This window comes from Bos javanicus, chromosome 9 (assembly GCF_032452875.1).
Source record: "Bos javanicus breed banteng chromosome 9, ARS-OSU_banteng_1.0, whole genome shotgun sequence".
NCBI lineage: Eukaryota > Metazoa > Chordata > Mammalia > Artiodactyla > Bovidae > Bos > Bos javanicus.
In genome coordinates this window covers 75,286,589-75,310,426 of record NC_083876.1, presented here as the reverse complement: position 1 = coordinate 75,310,426, position 23,838 = coordinate 75,286,589, and positions in this window count along the sequence as shown.

Here is a 23,838-nt window from a genome sequence, read left to right as displayed (position 1 = left end):
CAGATGACACCACCCTTATGGCAGAAAGTGAAGAGGAACTCAAAAGCTTCTTGATGAAAGTGAAAGTGGAGAGTGAAAAAGTTGGCTTAAAGCTCAACATTCAGAAAATGAAGATCATGGTATCCGGTCCCATCACTTTATGGGAAATAGATGGGGAAACAGTGGAAACAGTGTCAGACTTTATTTTTGGGGGCTCGAAAATCACTGCAGATGGTGACTGCAGCCATGAAATTAAAAGACGCTTACTCCTTGGAAGGAAGGTTATGACCAACCTAGATAGCATATTCAAAAGCAGAGACATTACTTTGCCAACAAAGGTCCGTCTAGTTAAGGCTATGGTTTTTCCTGTGGTCATGTATGGATGTGAGAGTTGGACTGTGAAGAAGGCTGAGCGCCAAAGAATTGATGCTTTTGAACTGTGGTGTTGGAGAAGACTCTTGAGAGTCCCCTGGACTGCAAGGAGATCCAACCAGTCCATTCTGAAGGAGATCAGCCCTGGGATTTCTTTGGAAGGAATGATGCTAAAGCTGAAACTCCAGTACTTTGGCCACCTCATGTAAAGAGTTGACTCATTGGAAAAGACTCTGATGCTGGGAGAGATTGGGGGCATGAGGAGAAGGGGACGACAAAGGATGAGATGGCTGGATGGCATCACTGACTCGATGGATGTGAGTCTGAGTGAACTCCGGGAGTTGGTGATGGACAGGGAGGCCTGGCGTGCTGTGATTCATAGGGTCGCAAAGAGTCAGACACAACTGAGCGACTGAACTGAACTGAATCCTCTCCTAACTCAGATGATGTCTGCTGATAATTCATTCCAGAAATTTGCAATCCTATATGCTACAGTACTAAAATTTTTGGATCATTTCCCCAATAGAGAAACCAAGGCACAAATAGAGTAAGGGACTATTCCAAGAATGGCACATCTTACCCTATATGCAGCCTGATTAATAGTACTGATCCCTTGGAGTATTAGGGAAGCCCCATATGGCAGTAGTAGTAAAGATTCCACCTGTCAACTCAGGTTAGACAAAAGAGATGCGGGTTTGATCCCTGCTTTGGGAAGATCCCCTTTAGGAGGGCAAGGCAACCCATTCCACTATTCTTGCCTGGAGAATCCCATGGACAGAGGAACCTGGCAGCCCACACACAGTCCATAGGGTTGCAAACAATTGGACACAACAGAAGTGACTTAGCACATACCTGGAGTATTCTTGAGAAGGATTCTGAGGCTGCAGCAGGGTGTAAGTGTCGTGATTGATTAATGTCTGCCATGAGTGTAAATTGTTGTCGTTCAGTTGCTCAGTCTTGTGTGAGTCTTTGCAACACCATGGACTGCAGCATGCCAGGCTTCCCTGTCCTTAACCATCTCCTAGAGTTTGCAAAAGGAAGCACATGTTTCCAATACTTTGCATCTTTAGTCTATTATTATTTTATTCGATCCAGGACCTGAATTTGGCTTCCCTGATAGCTCAGTTGGTAAAGCATCTGCCTGCAATGCAGGAGACTCTGGTTCGATTCCTGGGTCAGGAAGATCCGCTGGAGAAGGGAAAGGCTAGCCACTCCAGTATTCTTGGGCTTCCCTTGTGGCTCAGCTGGTAAAGAATCTGCCTGTAATGCAGGAGACCTGATTTTGATCCCTGGGTTGCGAAGATCCCCTGGGGAAGGCAAAGGCTATCCACTCCAGTATTCTGGCTTAGAGAATTCCATGGGACTGCAAAGAATCAGACAGGACTGAGAGACTTTCACTAACTTTAGCACAAGGGGTTTTTACATATCACAAACTCTCCATTAGAATATTCTTTTCAAGCGCAGGGCTGGGTGAATATGTGTGTGTCCTTGAAGATAAATATGATAAAGAAAGCACTCTTGTTGTTCAGTCGCTAAGTCGAATCTGACTCTTCAACCCCATGAACTGCAGCACACCAGGCTTCCTTGTCCTAGACTACCTCCTGCAGTTTGCTCAAACTCATGTCCAGTGAATCAGTGATGCCATCCAACCATCTTACCCTCTGTCGTCCCCTTCTCCTCTTGCCCTCAATCTTTCTAAGCATCAGGGTCTTTTCCAAAGAGTTAGTTCTTCGCATCAGGTGGCCAAAGTATTGGAGCTTCACCTTCAGCATCAGTCCTTCCAGTGAATATTCAGGGTTGATTTCCCTTAGGATTGACTGGTTTGATCTCCACTGATCCCCTTTAAAAGATTATTTCTCTTTTAAAACAAATATTTTATTGGATTATAATTGATTTACAATGTTATTTCCACTGGACTTCCCTGGTGGCTCAGATGGTAAAGCGTCTGCCTACAACATGGGAGACCCAGGTTCAATTTCTTGGAGAAGGAAATGGCAACCCACTCCAGTATTCTTGCCTGGAAAATCCCATGGGCAGAGGAACCTGGTAGGCTACAGTGCATGGGGTCACAGAGAGTCGGACACGACTGAGTGACTTCACTTTCACTTTTTCACTTTCCACTGTACATAAAAATGTATCAGTTGTATACACACATACTGTTGCTATTGTTCAGTTGAGCAAACTCAGGGAGATAGTGATGAACAGAGAAGCCTGGCATGCTGCAGTTCATGGGGTTGCAAAGAATCCAACACAACTTAGCTTGACTGAACATCACATCCTACTCTTTTTTTAGATTCTATTCCCATATAGTTCAATGCAGAGATTAAATAGTTCCCTGTGCTATTCAGTAGGTTCTTATTAGTTATCTCTTCTATATATAGTAGCGTGTATATGTCAGTCCCAACTCCCAATTTATCCTTCCCCAATCCCTTTACCCGCTGGTTGCTGCTGCTGCTAAGTCACTTCAGACATGTCCGACTCTGTGCGACCCCATAGACGGCAGCCCACGAGGCTCCCCCGTTCCTGGGATTCTCCAGGCAAGAACACTGGAGTAGGTTGCCATTTCCTTCTCCAATGCATGAAAGTGAAAAGTGAAAGTGAAGACGCTCAGTCGTATCTGAATCTTAGCGACAACAAGTTTATTTTCTGCATCTGTGACTCAACTGCTGATTTATAAATAGATATCATTTCTATTGGTTTCACATATGTGATATCATATGATATTTGTCTTTCTCTGTCTGACTTACTTCATTCGGTATGACAATCTCTAGGTCCATCATGTTGCTGCATATGGCATTATTTCTTCTTTTTTATGGCTGACTAATATCCCATTGTATATATTGACCAAATCTTCTTTATCCATTCCTCCATTGAGGGACATTTAGGTTGTTTCCATGACCTGACTATTGAAAACAGTGCTACAATGAACACTGGTGTGCATGTATCCTTTCAAATTATGTTTTTTTTGGTCTGAATATATGCCCTGGGATGGGATTCCTGGATATAAGATGGATTTATTTCTTGATGGTGAGTTATTTACTTATTTTAAGTAACATCAGTATGGACTGGTGACCAATAAAGCTACCAGAATTTTCAAAACTCGGTGTAATTATCCTAAAGTATATTTTAAAATATAAATGTGTCTCATTTCATCAGGATATTAGTCAGATTCACATTTAATGAAGAGAGAAATATGTACAACATTCTGGCGTATATCAAGTTTGTTTAAATATTATCTGAGCTTTAGTTCTGAGTTTGATTCTATATCAGTATAGGTTGAAGGAATGAGGAACATTGAAATGCCAAACTCAAACTACTGGAATCTTCTTTGACATACAGTTTTGGACTATGGTTTACCTCACAATTATAGTGTATCACCTCAAATTTTGGGTAATGGGTTGGCATCCTTTGTACTTAAGGAAAAAATTTTGCAAAATCATACAAATAAAATAATGAAATTGGTTTTATCTCTTAAAGAGGTAATGTAAAACAAAAAACAACAACAGAAAATCATATTGTCATACTTTGAGAGAAAATATGGAAAGTAAAGGTTGGTTGTCTTTTCTTTAAGTTTTTTTTTTTTTATATATATGGACCATTTTTTAAACTTGTATTTATTACAGTATTATTTCTGTTTTGTGTTTTGGCTTTTTAGCCACGAGGCTCCCTGATCAGGGATAGAACCAGCATTCCCTGTGTTGGAAGGTGAAGTCCCAACCAGGTTGTCACAACCACTGGATCACCAGGCAAGTCCTGGAGACTGATAATCTCTAACAGTGAAATATAAAATCTAATTATATTACACTGAAAGTACTTACAGGGACTTATCTGGTAGTCCAGTGGTTAATATTCCATGCCTTCACTCCAGGGACACAAGTTGGGTCCCTGGTTGGGGAACTAAGATCCTTCACATCTCGAGGTGCTGCCAAAAAAAAGTACTTATATAATTTTGGTGCCAAGTCTTTTCAAATACCTTTACCCCCTACTTCCAAGTTTGAGGAAAACACTTGGTATTTTTTAAGTTTTTCATGGGTACTTTATGGACCTTCTCCCTTCTGGGGCTTGCTCCCTAACTTCTCCCCTCCCTCCACTCAAGATGCTGGCCTTGGTACCCTGAAGTGGACTGCCACCGCAACCCAGCTACATTTCTGCTGGGTGACATTGCCACTCAAGCAGAGTGAAGCAGTGGAAACAGTTGTCTGGGAAGTATTTTCATCTTTTCCTTTGCCTCTGCCTTCAAGAAAAGACAGAAAATGGATATGCAGATGGATTAAAGAGCATTTCCCCAAGCAGGAGAGGGTGGAAACTATTTGCATAGAATAGCATCTGGAGCCCCCAGGCACTCAAATGCTTCCAGGGGAAAGACAGCTTTCCACATTCATAGATGTTTCCTAAGGAAAGGGAGAAAGGGAACAAGGGAGGAGAGAAAAGGAGCAGGGGACTCCTTTTGTATCTGTGTCCAATATGGTTTCTTTTCATTGTTCATTCTCCATAGTCAAGGGCTCCCCAGGGGTTCTCATCTGTTACCAGGCTGGGCTGTACCTGCCTGCCTGTGTGAAAGTGGCTCAGCTGCTGCTCTGGATGAGGCAAACACACCACATCTATCTCCCTGGCATCTACCGAGCTTTCGGGCTGCAAGGATCAAGCCCCAAATGGAGCACAAAAGCAGGTCTGTATAGAAAGAGTCGACCTTTTTCATTGTCCAACACTCTTTGTGCAGACGCTGGGGGTCAGAGCTCTCTCCATATTCCTGCCAGTACCAGGAGAGGGAAGCCAGGGAGTGTAAGTACAGTAAGCTCTTTCTGGATTTTCACTTGAGCAAAAATGTAGGATTATTCATTGGTCCACCATTTCCTCATCAGTTACATCCTAAACATAAAATCCAGGACATCAATAGAATTGCTATTTTTTGATATCAACTTTTCTGTTCAGAGACCAAATAGAATATTTGAAATGGTAATGGAAGGATAATTAATGATAGAAAAGTAGAGTCTGTTTCAGATTTAAACTAGTATCCACTGGCCTCAGGAGATATCTCATTCCATATCCTTAGCCCCCTTATCCTCCTCATTTAAAATTAATTTTAAAAGGCACATGATTGTTGGCTAAAAGAGGGAAAGTACACAGAGGAGATAGGGCTTTCTTATTAGCATAAAACACTGATAATCAATGAAGGAGGAAGTCAAGATAATTAAAAATCAGATGAGGAAAATTTACAAATTTTATGGTGTAGTTTTTAATAAGAGAAAAATTTTCATGAAAAGTAGTTAATAGACATTGGTGTCTAGATTCAGATGTGAACCTCATTCTGTAATCTCTCACGGTGTTTTATATACCCACGAATCCTGATCTTTAATCTTATCATGCTTGTGGACAAGCTTTTCTCTTTTTTTCTCAAAAAAAAAAAATTATTGTTTACAAAGAAATTTTTCCATAATTAATATCTTTTCTTTCTAAACGCATGTGATTTATACTTCTTGAAAAGTATTTGCCACTTCAAAGTTAGAAATAGTCAAGCATTGCTTTTAGCTGGGTTGTCCATAACATTCCATAGAATGTTCTATAACATAACATTCTATAGAAGTATTTGCATATTCTTCCTTCAACTAAAAGATTTCAAACTTAAGAAAACAACATGTATCATTGTGCCCTGCCATATATTTTGATCCTTAGCTGTAGACACCTACCTTTTCTACTTGGGCTGTATCTTTAATACTTTCCTAAATATTTCCCCTACCCCTGTTTCCTGCCTGCCTCGCTCCCCTATCATTCTTTCTCTGAGAAGACTCAGAAAATGAGCAGTCAAAAAGAAAAAAAAAAAAAAAAGGGCTGCTGTTCCATTCGTTCCGCCCTGCCCCCATAAAAAGCTAATATTTTCAGGTTGACTGAAAGTTTAACTTTGTGATTTTTTTTTATTTTTCAAGAAAATCCAGCGTGACGTGGCACGTGTTAGTGCCCTCTTACTTAACAAATTACACGTTTTTTGACCTAAGTTAAAAGCTGTGCAAATCTCCCTTGTCTGTGTTTTCATTGTATGGATTTCCGCGGTCCAGCCTCAGACATGTCCACGGTGGAACTCTGAAATTGAACCTCAGTGTTTCTGCCCAGAACTCCTCTCTTTCCCTCAAAACTTGAAGAAAGACACCCGTCCTCCAAGAATGTGAAATCTTCTGATGGTGCATCTCCTCACTTTCCTGTTTGCCATCAAAAAGCAGGGATGACTTGGGGGGTTAAGTAACTCTCTGTCCTTGTAGGAACAACATCAGGAATATGGCCATTATCTTATTTTTAAAAAAGAATTGATCTTTCTCAGGGGCTAAAAGAGTCATAGGGGTTTAAGAGAGCCATCAGGGTTTTTAAGAGGGCAAATAATTTCTTAAAGTTTAGAAAATCGAAATGACCACAAAAGACACAGCACCTGGTTCTCTTTTTATTTCAAGGAGATTTTTAATGGCATACTGATGGTAGATCCCAAGATATTTTAGAGGAGAACCTAGCCTGTTTCTAGATGCTGGCAAGAGGTATTGTGCCTCCAAGGCTCCCAGGCAAAAACACTGCTTCCTGGGAAAGAAAATCATTTGGGATAAGGCTTTTGAAAAATCGGATCAGAGAAGTCTTGAGAAGCCTCTGTTTATTCGTTACTAAACACACCAATCCTTTCTTTTCTCCACAGACTTGCCTGGACTGACCCAAGCTTTTGCACTGGGTAATAAACATTGAACTGGTCATGCCTGGAGATAGGCACCCCCCTTTTCAGCCAAACTCCCCTTTTGCCCTAATGTGCCATTTTATTTTCAAAAGGCGAAGATATCCTAGAGCTATAAATCTCCTCTCTTTCTTCACTGGCTTGCAGCCTCTGCCTTCACGGGGGCTACCTCTCGGAAGTTATTCACATTGGGTTGGGAGAGGTCAGCGCAATGCACAGCTCCTGGCAGGTGGTCCGACACGGAAACTTGGGGCCCCATGCAGGATGGCGACCCCAAGGTGCTTTAAAGGCTCCACTGGAAAACAATGGTCATGCGTCTTTGTCTGTGTCTCCAAGGCTGTCTATGACAGCCTTTGCTTTGTGACAGATTGCTGTCCAAACACTGACCCCATTCTATCTCCAACTGGCCTGCCTTCCACTCCCAAGTATACAGAAACTTGACATCCTTCCAGAAAATAAGCTCTCTATACTCTCAAATGGAAAAAAATGAAAATTCATTGGAGATAGGTGTAGATAGGATACTTTAGGGAGGACTGTGGCAAATGGAGTAGGGAAGACCCTGAGCAAACAGATGTTAGAATCTGGACAGTTGTGGTTAATGTCACTGGCCTTTCTCCTATTGTTCTGCACATGTAACTTAGGTTCCATTTCACTCTACTTGACCTTCCCAGTCTGATTTCCTTCCCAGTCTCTCAACTTACTGTACTATCTATTTTTATTTTTCTTAAAAATCTTTTTCCTTCTGATTTCTCTAGTTTTGACTTGATTTCATTTTTTCTTTCCCATCTTTTATTTTCCCTTTCATTCATCTATATATAGGCCTTATGTTAACCATGTAGTGCAGAGAAACCTAAGCAATGTTGATTACTCCTTCCTTTGCCCCATCTCTGCGTCTTGCATAGTATAGCCCTTATTGCTTATTCATTGACATATTTTATGATGTCTGATGAGTCTATATTTCTAAAGTCCTAACACAGTATCTGTTGCTATTTGAAACTATTAATATTTGTTAAATGAATAAAAGAGAGAAGAGATTATAATTACTATAAAGTATCTAGAAATTATATTCTTTGTACAGAATAGATTACAATTTCTCATTAGTTCACCAATTCTCTAGACTAGGGTTTCTCATCTCAGCACTTTTGATATTTTGGACCTGATAAATTTTTGTACATGGTAAGATGTTTAGCAATATTCCTGGCCTCTACTTACTAGATGCCACTATTCCCCGCCTCATGATAATTAAAAATTATCTCCAGATGGTGCCAGATGTTTCTTGGGGAGCAAAATCACCCTCAATTGAGAACTATCACTTCAGATCAGTGTGACCCAATAGAAATTTCTGAAATGATGGAAAGGTTCTATCTCTGTGCTAACACAATAGCTACAGGTACATGTGGCTACTGAACACTTGAAATGTGGCTAGTTTGAACTGAGATATATCAATACTATGTGTGCATTAATTCACATCAGATTTGAATGATGACCTCATTCAAAACAAATGTAAAATATCACATTGTCTTTAATATTGATTACATGTTGAAATGATGAAAATTTGAACATGTAGAATTAAATATAATAAATTACTCAAATTAATCTCATTTATTTCTTTGTACTCTTTTGGCTACTGGAAAAATTATGACTACATTACATAGGTTACAGGTGTAGCTTATATTATGTGTCTATTTGAAAGAATAATTTTTAGATGATCATTATTTGATTTTTGCTTTCTTTTTCCAATTTATTTTCTTGTCATATACATTGTTCTCACCTGCTCCCCCCAAATGCCATTGTTTTATTTTCTGTACTAAGCTATTTTTGTGCAATTTAATGTCTAGTTTATTATCCATGTGATCTTGAATAAGTATCTCCCTCTCTGAATCTTGCTTCATCTAAATGTCAAATCACTGAATTGTGTACAATGATTTTCAAAGTCTAAACTTTAGAATATAGCTCCAAAATGTTATTGAATCAGCTGTGTTTAATCAAGTACAACAGCTGAATGCAGCCACTCTGAAGAGGATCAGATTAAGGGCCCTCAGAAAGGCAAAGGTCAGAGCTTTGCCTTCAGATCACCAAATGAACTTCCCAAACTGTGTCCTAGAGAATGCTGGCTTGATGGGGTTTTATAGGAATTACTAGGAAGAGAAGAATTTCATAGTTAAATAAATCTGAGATATTCTGAATTAAATAAAACAAGAGAGGTCTGTTTAACTGCAGGTCTTTGCAGAAGCTTTAATACATCAAAATTCACTATAAATCAAAGATGTAGACAGAATGCAACATTTTCCACATGTATTTTTTCATGGAATTTGTATACTGCTTTGGATTTACCCTGATTGTTTATGAGAATCCACTGAAGCCAGGCATGACACAAGCCACTGACATTTTAGAGAGTTCCCTCTGGGCTTCCCTGGTGGCTCAGACAGTAAAGAATCAGTCTGAAATGTGGGAGACCCAGGTTTAATCCCTGGGTTGGGAAGATCCCCTGGAGAAGGGAGTAACAATTCACTCCAGTATTCCTGCCTGGAGAATTCCATGGACAGAGCAGCCTGGCAGGCTACAGTTCATGGGGTCACAAAGGGTCAAACACAACTGAAAGACTAGTACTTTTTCTCTGGGGACTGAAGATATCAGACTAGAAGCCTAAAATGTGAAGTCAGGGGAAAGCTCAAAGCAGAAGCAAGTGAAGAGGCTCTTGTAAATTGCTTGGGTGAGATTTTGAGGACTTGAAAATAGATGATTTAAGGGGTGTTTACAAAATTCAATCAACATGATTTAGGAAGCCCAGACAAACCCAGTTCCTAGCTTGGCAACTCAGTAGACAGTGTTGGTTCCACCAAGAAATTTACAGCCCCGTTAAGGAATGTGCCATGTGCTCAGTCATGCCCGACTCTTTGCAAGCCCATGAGCTGTAGCCTCCCATGCTCCTCTGTCCATGGAATTCTCCAGGCAAGAATACTGGAGTGGGTTGCCATTTCCTCCCCCAGAGGATCTTCCCAACCCAGGGATTAAACCTGTGTCTCCCATGTCTCCTGTGTCTCCTGTACCTCCTGTACATCACAGGTGGATTCTTTACCCGAAGTGATTACAATACAACATCATCCACAAAAATTAGAAGTAAGTGCACAGTATTCTGCATGCAGGCAGAAGCTATAGTTTATACACGTACATTTATATAGCACATATCAAAAATAGGTACAAGATTTATGATCTTTCCAATTGTGACAACATTTATAAATGTTTCAGTTGCCTATATTTTTAAAAATTTGAATAAGGGTTCAGGATTCAATTTTGTACTTAAAACTAAAGAAGTTATGGGGGAGTGGTTACAAAGTTATAAAAATACATATTAGGATAAAAAAGACAAACGACTGACATATCAATGGCTAGGATTTTTATCATCTTGTTTACCTATATGCTTAACCCCTAGCTAAATGTCATGAAGTATCCTGGAATGTGAAGTCAAGTGGGCCTTAGTATCACTACAAACAAAGCTAGGGGAGGTGATGGAACTCCAGTTGAACTATTTCAAATCCTGAAAGATGACGCTGTGAAAGTGCTGCACTCAATATGCCAGCAAATTTGGAAAACTCAGCAGTGGCCACAGGACTGGAAAAGGTCAGTCTTCATTCCAATTCCAAAGAAAGGCAATGCCAAAGAATGCTCAAACTACCACACAATTGCACTCATCTCACACGCTAGTAAAGTTCAAAATTCTCCAAGCCAGGCTGTAGCAATATGTGAACCGTATTCAAGATGTTCAAGATCCAGATGTTCAAGCTGGTTTTAGAAAAGGCAGAGGAACCAGAGATCAAATTGCCAACATCTTCTGGATCATCAAAAGAGTAATAGAGTTCCAGCAAAACATCTATTTCTGCTTTATTGACTATGCCAAAGCCTGTGTGGATCACAATAAACTGCGGAAAATTCTGAAAGAGATGGGAATACCAGACCACCTAACATGCCTCTTGAGAAATCTGGATGCAGGTCAGGAAGCAACAGTTAGAACTGGACATGGAACAACAGACTGGTTCCAAATAGGAAAAGGAGTACGTCAAGGCTGTATATTGTCACCCTGCTTATTTAACTTCTATGCAGAGTACATCATGAGAAACGCTGGGCTGGAAGAAGCACAAGCTGGAATCAAGATTGCCGGGAGAAATATCAATAACCTCAGATATGCAGATGACACCACCCTTATGGCAGAAAGTGAAGAACTAAAGAGCCTCTTGATGAAAGTGAAAGTGGAGAGTGAAAACGTTGGCTTAAAGCTCAACATTCAGAAAATGAAGATCATGGCATCTGGTCCCATCACTTCAGGGCAAATAGATGGGGAAACAGTGTCAGAATTTTTTTCTGAGCTCCTAAATCACTGTAGATTGTGATTGCAGCCATGAAATTAAGACACTTACTCCTTGGAAGGAAAGTTATGACCAACCTAGACAGCATATTAAAAAGCAGAGACATTACTTTGTCAACAAATGTCTGTCTAGTCAAGGCTATGGTTTTTCCAGTGGTCATGTATGGATGTGAGAGTTGGACTATAAAGAAAGCTGAATGCAAAAGAATTGATGCGTTTGAACTCTGGTGTTGGAGAAGACTCTTGAGAGTCCTGCAAGGAGATCCAACCAGTCCATTCTAAAGGAGATCAGTCCTGGGTGTTCACTGGAAGGATTGATGTTGGAGCTGAAACTCCAATACTCTGGCCACCTGATGTGAAGAGCTGACTCATTTGAAAAGACCCTGATGCTGGGAAAGACTGAGGGCAGGAGGAGAAGGGGACAGTAGAGGATGAGATGGTTGGATGGTATCACCAACTCAATGGGCATGGGTTTGGATGAACTCCGGGAGTTAGTGATGGACAGGGAGGCATGGTGTGCATCGGTTCATAGGATCGCAAAGAGTCGGACATGACTGAGTAACTGAACTGAACTGATAAATATTTGTTGAACAATCTGAATTCCTATCACCGAAAACTGAATGTAATATTAAGAAACCATATGTAGGCACTTCCCTGGTGGTCCAGTGGTAAAGAATCTGCCTTCCAATGCAGAGGACAGGATTCAGGATCCATCCCTCGTTGGGGAACTAAGATTCCACGTGCCTTGGGGCAATAAAGCCTCCGTACCACAACTAGAGAAGCCAGTGTGCCACAATGAAGATCCAGCATGGCCAAAATAAATATATAAATAAATTAATTAAACTATCAAATTATTTTTTTAAAAAGATACTATATGATGATTCAATTAACAAAAAACATTTGCATTTCATAGTAGCAATGAGAATTATTTTTTTGGAAATATTGAATAGAGGCATTCAATATTCTAAATAATACTAACTGTTGCTAGGGAAAGGCTCTTCCATTCTTGGAGGTTGTGGCAAGCTGATTTGACCTGAGAGGTCTAGGGGGAGACCTTTCAAGATGTGATGAAAGCCCCATAGCTGCACTCAGTTTATGTCAACTTAGGTCTCAATATGGCTCCTACTTTTATACTTCCATTCTAAATTTTGTTACTTAAAAAATCAGTTTTAAAAAGAGGACATCCTAGTACTTTGTTTACAAACTGAGAATTGTCTGTATCTTGCAAACTAAGGGAAAAAAATTTGGAAAATTTAGCTCTCATTTATTTTGATACTTACTGATTATAAACCAATAGGCATTCTTAAAATATGATTGGATTTCCAGTAGTATAGACTCTATTTTGCCAGTTTGTGTGTGCTAAGTTGCTTCAGACATGTCTGATTCACTGTGACCCTATAGATTATAACCCATCAGGCTGCTCTGTCCACGGGATTTCCCAGGCAAGAATACCAGAGAGAGTTGCCATGCCCTCCTCCAGGGGATCTTTCCTACCCAGGGATCAAATCTGCATCTGCTTTCTCTCCTGCATCAACAGGCAGGTTCTTTACCACTAGCACCATCTGGGAAGGCATTTTGCCTAGATATTTATAAATTATCAGAAGAATCTGAATTATATTCTCTTTACCACACACAATCCCTCATACTCTTTGTTCTGCTAATATGCAATATACAGGTCCGTGCTACCCAAACTGAGATCCATGGACCAACAGCATCATTATCGCCAAGCAATGTCTTAGAAATTCAGAACCCAGATCTACTGAATGAAAAGTATCCAGACATTCATAGGCACATTTAAGAGTCACTAATATGGACAACTCTTGATTGGCCAGGTAAATAGGAATGAAAATAGAAAATACAAAAAAGCTTCATATTAGACATACATCTTTTTGTTTGTTTGTTTTTTAGTATAGCTAACATATAACATTGTATTAGTTTCAGGCGTACAATATAATGACTCTCAGTATTTATATGTATTGCAAAATGCTCACAAAAAATTTAGTTAACATCCATCACCAGTTACAAATTTTTTCTCCTTACAAGAATTTAAAAAATCTATTCTTTTAGCATTTTTCAAATGTATAATACAGTATTACTGATGACAGTCACCATGCTGTATATTACATGCCCATAATTTCTTTATTTTATACCTAAAAGTTCGTACCTTTTGACCGTGTATGTAAACATACATCATGACTTCTTCCTTGTCAATATTTTCAAGAATTGCTGTTATTATCAGGAATGGCTGACTTTTAATTTCATTTCTCTCTATTATTAGGAATGATCAGTGAAAGGAGAAGCAACGGGCCACTCATGGATAGACTGAACATTTCAGGATACTATGAGATCTTGGTCAAATCACCTGCATGAGGAAGAGCCCAACCAAGAAGTCCTGAAAAGTAAAACAAGGATCTGGGGAGAGAGAGAGACAGCCCTGAGGCCAGCGGCTACAGAGGCGGTAGAGAAGAACTTCAGCCTGGCAAGGGCGTATGATATTTGATGCATTGACTGGATATTGTTCTCTGCTTCCTGTCTTCTGGATATAGAGATATACGGCATTTAAAAGGGAAAATGTGTTTGAATTTCAGATAAAAGTAATGTTTAAAAAAAAGTTACAGCCAGTCTTGGGAATAAACTCCAAAAATGTTATTTCTACCAGCACCATGTCACTCGTCTGTAGAGATGGAAAGGCACCTGGAGGGCCATTTCTGCATAAACACATGACGGGCAGAATCTGGAGATGACATTTCCTTTGCCAAGTTCGAGACCCCTAGTCAGAGGGTGATTTACACGTCAATTTGCAGCGTTTGGGTCAGTGTTCCAGGCTGTCAGCTCGGCACCGCCCTGCCCTTCTTTAACAAGCGCCATCAGAGCTCAAGCTACACGGGGCTTTGAAAGGTTGGTCAAAGACCACATTGTGTTCATCCTGCTGTAGGAGAGGCTGCACTAATTTGGACTGTGACTTGGCTTGTTATCCCCCCGGCTCTTCCCAAGGTCTGAGCCGAGTCTTTGTCAATCAGTGGTGTCACATCATTCAAGGATGGTGGCCTTCCCTACACTTGGAGTAGTTTTTAGAATAAATTTCAGGAAGACATTAGGACAGTGTTATGTAATTCTGCCTACTCAATACCAAGAACAGTCACCATGAAACCTGTCTGTAGATTAATGGAAAGGAGGTATCTGGTACATTTAATTCATATACTAGTTGGCACAAGGAATGTCAAATTTGAGCCAGAAAGTCTGGCTTGAGTTCTCCCTTTGCCACTTATTTTGTGCCTCAGTTTACTTATCTATAAAATCAGTATATGAACTATCTCTCACTGTAAAAATAAAGATCATGTAGATCAATTTGTAAACTATGAAAAGATACTATACAAATTAAGATGTAGCCACATCTGAACTAAAGAACTGATTCAATGGGATCAGTTCTGCATGTTAGAAGACTGTATGTCAAAGCCAAACATTTCAAATTCAAGCATTATCTCAAAAAGCCGGAATTATTGAGAATCTTAGGGATCATAGGGATTATTTAGCAGCAAACAATAATTAGGTTTCCACTAATATGAATAGTTCCCAATTACAGTGATAACTGTAATTGCCAAGTAAAGCTTTAATGGAAATGTTCTTTAAGCTAATGAAGCAGATGGACACAAGTGAACAGAGCACAGCTTTTTCTTTTTCTATAGGTAATGGCTGAAATAGGTAAAACAAATGGCTATGACCCAGCTCTACCTAGCAAAGGCACTCTCTCTCCTCTTCCTCCTTTACACAGGAACTTGCCCCATTCTCCTGGTTTTAGGAGATCACAACAGGCCATCCACTCCAAAAAATCTCTTTACTTTTTCTCTTCTCCTATCTTATTGAGTACTGATTACCTCTGTGGGTCTGTTCTTCTGATCCTTGCTTTACTAGGTTTTATCTCTAAATGAATCCTCCTCCAACTCTGGTCTCTGTCAAATCAAGAGTATAGTTTTCTGAAATTCTTCTCTCATTAGTAAAGTGTGTAAAAGATGATTCTTCCTTATTGTCTCATCCTGTCCTTCTGAACTTTTAATGGTTACTTAAAATATTTTACTTTTTTAAATCAGAGGTTTTGTGTGTTTTTTTAACATGTAGAAACATGGAGATATGATGAAAGAAAAGAGCATCATTCTTACCTTCAACGATTCGAAAGTCTACTGGAAGTGTTCGTGAATTACAAAGATATTCTTAATTTCTTACAGGAAAGACATTTTGGGAGCAGGGTGGTATTAGGGTCTGAGATAACTCATCTTGGACACAAAGTGCATTCAAGTCCATTTTGGTTAGAATTTATGAGGGCAAACTGGTGAACTGGGAAGGGATTCTAACAGCCATCCTGGCAAACACTTCACTGGGCATATTACTCAATGAAAAGACTCAAGTTTCCTAAGCTTCTCTACCCTTCATAAATTCAGTGTAAACAAACAGCCAACTAGTAAACTTTTGATCTAGATTTCCTTTATACAGCCTGCACAGAGAGACCTTAGGCACCAACTCTGCTAGGTCTCACCTGGGTAGGCTCAGAGGACCAAAGCTTTGGCACTTGGATAGTAAGTGGCTGACTATATGAATATGTATTAATAAGTGTTGCTCAGCAATTATATGAGTGCTCAGAGTAACATTCTTTTGGGGCCCTCGGGATCTCCTAAATACTCCTACAACTATCAGTCAATATTTTTCCTTAAAATGTAAAAGATCTTTCAGTCTTTTAGAAAACAAAATTTGTTGAGGCAGCAGCATTTGCTCTTTTATGGTCATAGATGAAAAGGACCAGAGTCTGCCAGAAATGGTACCTCAGGAGGAGGACTGAAAAATATAATGAATTTCAGATCTCCACTGCAGAGAAAAAGAGACTGTGATTTTCCCATACTAGCTGGAGATTTCTTACTCCTTCTGAATCAAGTTGGGTAACAATTTAAATATTCTTATTAGAATAGAATGTGTTTGTCCTCGTTACATTTTGAGCCAATAATGATGTAGTCCTATTTTTCATGTCTGTTTTAAATCATTCTAGAAGATATTCATCATAGTTATTATTAATAGTATAAATGATCAACCCTGAGATATTAGTTTAAAAATTAATTGTGTATGCCTGTAGTTATGATTCAAATCCCATGAAAACTGGAAACATGGGTATGAGATGTAATGCAATCCCAAGACAGAACCCATCATAGGAAACAGGTTGTAGACCTGATGACAATCAGAAAATAGGAGATTTTTAGAAAATTCCTAAGAAATTTAATAGGAGTAATTATAATTTTTTAATAAATAACTGCAGAGTTTATGGTTCAGTTTTTATATCTAATCTTCGTAACAACTCAGGAAGATATATTATGTTTCCATTTTTCATATGATGAAACTAAGGTTCCAAAAGATGGAATAACTGGCCCAAGTGACTTAATTATTAATTTCTCTCTGATTACAAAGCCACTATGCCAACTGCATTGCTGGTCTCAAATTTTCCTTTTTGTTTGGCCTCCAAAATCAATTAATGTTTGTTTGAGAATTAAAAGGTAATAATAAAAAGTAATTAATTTTTTCAAGAATTAAAAGGTAAGTCTGCAGTTTGTAGCTTTAGGCAGTTAAGAGTATTTTAAAATGAAGAAAATATTAAAGTCAAGTGGAAAACATGAACTATTCAGATACAAATTTTAGAGTGACTTGAATTCAAAGACCAAAAGCAAAAGAATGGGTTCTTCAATGATTTTCAGGTTTCCTCTATTTAAGTGAAGTGGGTAGATATTTTAGTTTTTCAACAAATTGTTATTTTCCTTCTCATTCAGAATTCAAAAGGTTGTTGAATTCTGTTCTAGTAAGTTTATAAAGTTTAGATATTCATTAACTGTCTTCTAATAAAATCAGGGAGAGTGTGGTGGATTGTATTTGATTTTATGTGGTCCCTACAATTTTGGGTATTAATTATTATTTGTGGTTTCATTCATAAACATAGATGGTATCTATTGGAAATACACAAAGTGCTTGCTTTTTCAAAGGAAGTTATCACTTTCTGTTCATTAGACAGCACTGAAAAAATTTTAATGGACTAGGTATTAATTCAATTCAACACTGATCAGTAGGAACTTGAAATCTTATAGCATATTTTCTTTCCTTCAAATAAAACCCACTCCCAAGAAATCTCCAAGAGTAGTGAGTTTCTGGTTCGTTTTTCTGAAGCTGAATGCATTCTGTGCACAGGGCCATTACCTGGGCTTTCTCTGGATGTGGTGTGAGCCTCAGCATCCATATGGAAACTGTCAGTTCCTTTGATGGCCCCACCCATTTCACTTCTATTGGGGCCACAACTCTTAATCAAAGTCACTTCAAAGACCGCAAACAGATTGATTCATATGTGAATGTTCCCCAAACCGTCTTCCAAAGGAGGAGGGCTTCTAGTCTTATGTTCCTTTGAACCTACTGTTGCTCATTTACTAGTATTTACTTTGCATGGCCTATGTCTGAACCATGGAAATTGGAAAACAAACTCCTATTCAGTAAGTCATGTCAAAGGTGACTGCAGAGTCGGAGAGTTGACTGTGGGACAGACATTCTTTCTGATCAGGAGGCCTCTTTTGCAGCGCTGCTGTCTCCACAGTTACATACCTGTCCATGGAAGCCTTTCGTTTATCTTGTCTATGTGGGAAGTCCTAGACGATGCCATCAATCTGGGAGATGAGAGAGATGCCCATTTGACATCCCAACAATGGTTATAGGGGGAAAAAGAGAGAAAGAAAGAAAAGGAAAATTAGCTGAATTCTGAACAAAGTTCTTTTGAGCTGTACTATGATCATAGGAAAAATCCAGTAAGCACTCTGTTCATAAGCATATTTTGTGCTCTGTCAAACTAAACAAAGATTTCCACCTAAGAACATAAAATGGACACTGTCCAAGGGCCCAGTGAATAGGGGGACAGGAAATCACCACATTCCTGAGTTTTCTTACAGAGGAAACTCACATTTCCCTAGAACAGTGCATACACCATGCCTCACTAATGGTCATTTATGAGGACCATATTTCCTGTTGGCTATTCTTAAAATAGTTATTTATGTGGTTCTGCCAGGTCTTAGTTGCAGCCTGTGGAGTCTTTAATTGTGGCATGTGGGGTCTAGTTCCCTGACCAGGGATCAAACCTGGGCCCCTTCATTGGGAGTGAGGTGTCTTAGCCACAGGACCACCAGGGAAGTCCCACTGTTGGTTAACTTTGTGGGCAGAGTCAGTGAAGGGGTGCAGTGTATGTCCTATTTCTGTGGTCCCCAAACCAGAGTTGCTAGTGTTATTACTAGTTGAGACGGCACATCGAAAAATGTGAAAATTGGGTTCTTCTGAGATATATTCAAAACATCTTAATGTTCTTTTGATGAGAGAAGTTCAAGAAATCAGAATGAATTATGTGTCTTTTCTTCTCCTGCAAAAAAAACAAAAACAAAAACACACCACTTTGCACATGCATTTCTCACTCTGCAGTGTTGTCGGGTTCAATTGTGAGCGTGTGTGTGGAAGGGTCTGGAAAATACAAGGTGCTTCACACCCTCACAAGCATCATCAGCAGCATCATCATCTCTAACAGGATTCTTTGGAAGCCTAGCTGAATGCTGTGTCTATGACAGAAGCTGAACCTCATTCCTGTCAATTGAAATGAAGACGAAGCTTTTCTTATGAGAAGGTCCTGGACTAAGGGATTTACTACCAAACTCCCCTCACTCTCTCCAGCTGACCTTTAGGGCCAGGTACAAAGTCCATCTGTTTCCACAGACTTTTACTCCATGGGGGTTAATCTGAGAAGAAATTTCTCAGACATGATATGGAGATGTGAGTACAAATGTTAATGTTTATGTAGTACTGTTTTTTCTTTATAGTTAATAAATGTTCCAAATGCCTCAAAAAAATAGACTAACATGTTCACTGAAAGCATCACAAAATGTTATTTACAAGTTTAATTGAAAACATTATGTTAAATGAGAGGACAGCAGAATTATTATTAAGACTGCAGAATGCATCATATCATGATCTCATTCATCTTGGTTATGTCACCCTGAGGTGGTGTGTGTAGGCATTAGGAAGGGAAAGGGTGGGTAAATAGCTAGAGATATACTAGATGAAGGGACTGGATATCCCATTCTCACTTATAGCCTATTCTCCACACCTTCCCTTCACCCTTCCACCCCCAAAGATCTATTTCTCAGGATTTCCTCACTTGACCTTGTTGAGAGGTGATAGATTTGGAATATTTCCTTCTTATCATATTGTTAGCTAAAAACTTAAGTAAGTGGTAGTGATTATATACATTTTTACAGATTTAGTGAGAAAATCCAGCCAAGAACACAGCTTTTCCATCAGCTTGATTTTTAATTCATCAGATTACATTAGCTCATGAACATGTACACATAAGGAATGGGCAGGAGGGCAGAGATATGGATGTTATAAAGTGACGACTGATATATGGAACTAAGACAAATAACATCTGGGGTCTAAATAAAATTATAGGTCTTGAGATAAATCTATTCAGTCTCAGGCTTAGTTTTTAATTTGCATTTCTCTCCTCTCTAGACAAATCTGAGAACTGAGCTGCAATTGATATCTGTTAGAGATAGCTTGTGTAGTAATAACAAATGAAAATACCCAATGTTAATGAGCAGGTTCACCATGGCAGTATAACTCTAAGCACTTGACATGAAATCTCATGAGCTTTGTATGTGGAAGATGCTATTATTATCCACTGTACAGATGAAGAAACTGAGACTAAACACTTCTTGTAAGGTCATTTAGCTAGCAAGTGGGACTGACTCTAAAAACTACAGGAGCCTTCATTATTAATCACTGAATTTCTGCTTCCCCAATGCAACTGGTACCCACTAGCAACCCAGTGAATGGGTGAAGCCTAACAACCCCTGCTTTGGGGAGATGCTCTGCTTAAATTAGTGGAGACTGATTTATCAAAGAAAGAGCTTGGGATGTAGGTAAACACAAACTAACACCTGACTAAATGTGGGATTATCAAGGAAACATCTAGCCAAAACAAGCCTGTTTGGATGTACAAAGGTCATTTGTTATTTGCACAGTAGCCATTTGTATACAAGTGGAGGCTGATAGGAATTCAACCATTGTGTTCTCCAATGGAACAGGCTAAATGCTCAAGGAAGTGAATCGACATGTTTCTCAAATCTCCGTCGCTTGCAGGTCTCCTGTCCTTGTCAGAATTGTGAAGAGTTCTGACAGGCGGGGTTTCCCAAGTGATGCTAGTGGTAAAGAACTCGCCTGCCAATGCAGGACATGTAAGAGATGTGGGTTCGATCCTTGGGTCAGGAAGATCCCCTGGAGGAGAGCATGGCAACCCACTGTGGTATTCTTGCCTACAGAATCCCAGGGACAGAGAAGCCTGGTCCGCAACAGTCCATAGGGTCACAAAGAGTCAGACACGACTAAAGTGACTTAGCACGCACACACTGGATAGGTGGATAGGAGACTTGTGAGATCTCAGTGTATCTGTTTTTTGGTCTGTATTTGAATTCTGACAGTGGCTGTCTCCCACTAGTGATGTTTTGTCTCTCAGTATATCAGACTGGAGCCTCAAATTTCTCTCTCTTGAACCCATTAGATATGACAATTAATGGAATGCAATTCCAGCCCTGCCAGCAACAGGTGCAGAGGGGGGAAGAACACAGTTCCACAGATAACAAGCATGCATATGTCTGGTGGATTTAATTAGACACAGTGTCCATTAACAATTTCTGCAGATGTTCACATCAAATCAGATAAGCTAATTTTCTCACACTCTTCAATTTGGCCTATCTTCCCTTTTCTGAATGTATCCACTCTCACTCGAATCTTCTGATGCCTACGTGAAAGCAAACTTCCTTCTGCTCTCGGAATCCAGATACTTGATTGCCTGTGTGATGCTGAAGAGATGAAACTGGTGGGTGATGTTTAGTACTCACTAGGAAATGCATATGATTCATAGTTAAGGGCTTTTTCTGAAGATGTGGGGTGGTAGCTGTGTCTAGCTGGGAGCTGCAGTCTCTGACACAGGATGTTCTGTGTTCTCTGAGACACTGGCCCACTCTTTCAATTATCTGCAAGACAGAAATAGACTCACAAACATAGAAAACAAACTTATGCGTACCAAAGGGGAAGGAAGGGGATGGTGGTTTAGTCGCTAAGTCGTGTCTGACTCTTGCGACCCCATGGACTGTAGCCTGCCAAGTTCCTCTGTCCATAGTATTTTCCAGGCAAGAATACTGGAGTGGATTGTCACTTCCTTCTCCAGGAGATCTTCCTGACCCAGGAATCGAACCCAGGTCTCCTGCGTTGCAGGCAGATTCTTTACTGACTGAGCTATGAGGCAAGCCCAAGGAAGCAGGGAGGGGTAAATTAGGAGTTTGAAATTAACATACACACATTACTATAAATAAAATAGATAACAAGGACCTACTGAATAGCACAAGGAACTCTACCCAATATCTTGTAATAAGCTATAATGAAATAGAACATGAAAAAATATACGTATGTGTGTGAATCACTTTGCTATACACCTGAAAGTAACACAACGACTGTCAATAAACTATACTTCAATTAAGGAAGGTCCCCTGGAGAAGGGAAAGGCTACCTACTCCAGTATTCTGGCCGGGAGAATCCCAAGCACTGTATAGTCCATGGGGTGGCAAAGAGTCGGACACGACTGAGTGACTTTCACAAAAAAGAACGATGCCTAATTCACTCTTCCACAGAAGCACCTTTTGAAATTTACATTGTCTAATTACTTTTAAAGTTTGGGGCTTAGAGTTTTTGACATTTACAATAAAAGATCACTCTTAGACCCACCTGATGCACCCATTTTCTCATAAATTTCATAAGATCATGTATGATAACTAGACATCACGTTTCAAGCCAAGAGCTGAAATCAGCAAGTGGTGTTGACAGATGTGACATATTGACAGGACAAATGTGTTTTTATTTTGCATGAATAAATATGCACATTATGCTGAGTCTAGTAAACGGATTCTCAGAGTCCCATGAAAATCATCAAAATTGAGACAGTAAAAGTATGTTAGATGAGCCGGCATTGGTAGGTGAGCACTATTACTTTACTAATTTTGTGAAGTTCAAGAGATTTATAAGAGAAACTCTATGTATACCTCATGGCATAAGCAATTGGATTTGATTAAAAAAAAAAAACATAGCCCCACACTCCTAAAATTCTTGCCACATGCAAAACATCACTGGTTAAGAGAATTACAAGAACATATATTCTTTTTGCATACACTAGCCATTGCTATGACAAAATGAATTAAGAGAATAGTGATTTACATCATCTTTTATTTCCCTAGCCATCTGATTTATTTTGGGGAGTCTTTGCAACCTTTTTATTTTATTTTTTAATTGATATATAAATTGCATTAGCTTTAGGTAGACAACATAGTGATTTAATCTATATATAGTGAAATGATTACCAAAATAAGTTAACACCCACATAATTTAACACCTTATATAGTTACAAATTTCATATGTGTGTTTGATGAGAACTTTTAAGATATACTCTCTTAGCAACTTTCAAACATACCGTACGGTATCATTAACTACAGTCATCATGCTGTGCATTATACCTCCAGGACTTAGTTGTTTTATACATTTTAATCACTTTCCGCTCAGATCCTCACCTTCCATCTCTGTCAAACACTAATCTGTTGTCTAGATCTATAGGTTCATTTTTTTCTTTTTTAGATTTCACATATAAGTTAGATCATATAGCATTTGTCTTTCTCTGTCTGATTTATTTTGCTTAGCATAATGCAGTAGCATCAGCAGCGTAATGGTAAGGTTCATCCATGTTGTTATAAATGACTGGATTTCCTTCTTTTGTGGCTGAAATATATCTATATACATATGTATATATGTGTGTGTGTGTGTGTGTATCTCCTCTTTATTTATTCATCCAGTTTCTGACAGTTTGTTTACATGCCTTAGGTATGATTAATAATATTCAATGAACATGGAGGTGCGGATATCTTTTTGAGATAATGATTTTATTCTGATCTGATTTTTAAGAGTGTATTTTTACTGGTCTTTTCCAAGTGTTCACAACTAGACATTGAAATTAGCTTTGGTGAGAGGGTCCCACTGGACCCCTTCCTTCCAGATGTAAGATCGGTACATGTTTTCCCACAGGCCTCCCAAAGAGTGAGAAAGCAAAGCGCACTGCGGCCCTAGAAGAAAAGCACTTGCTCAGAGGAAAGCACACACTCTGTTTCCTACCTTGTATAAATAAGCTTTGTAAGAGCAGAATCATCCCTACACCATATATGAAGTTCATTACTATCCTTTTTTGTGAATATATATATTAACATATTGTGAAAGAAGTTTTTAAGAATAATAAGTTTTTAAGCATAATAAGCTATCAAAACTT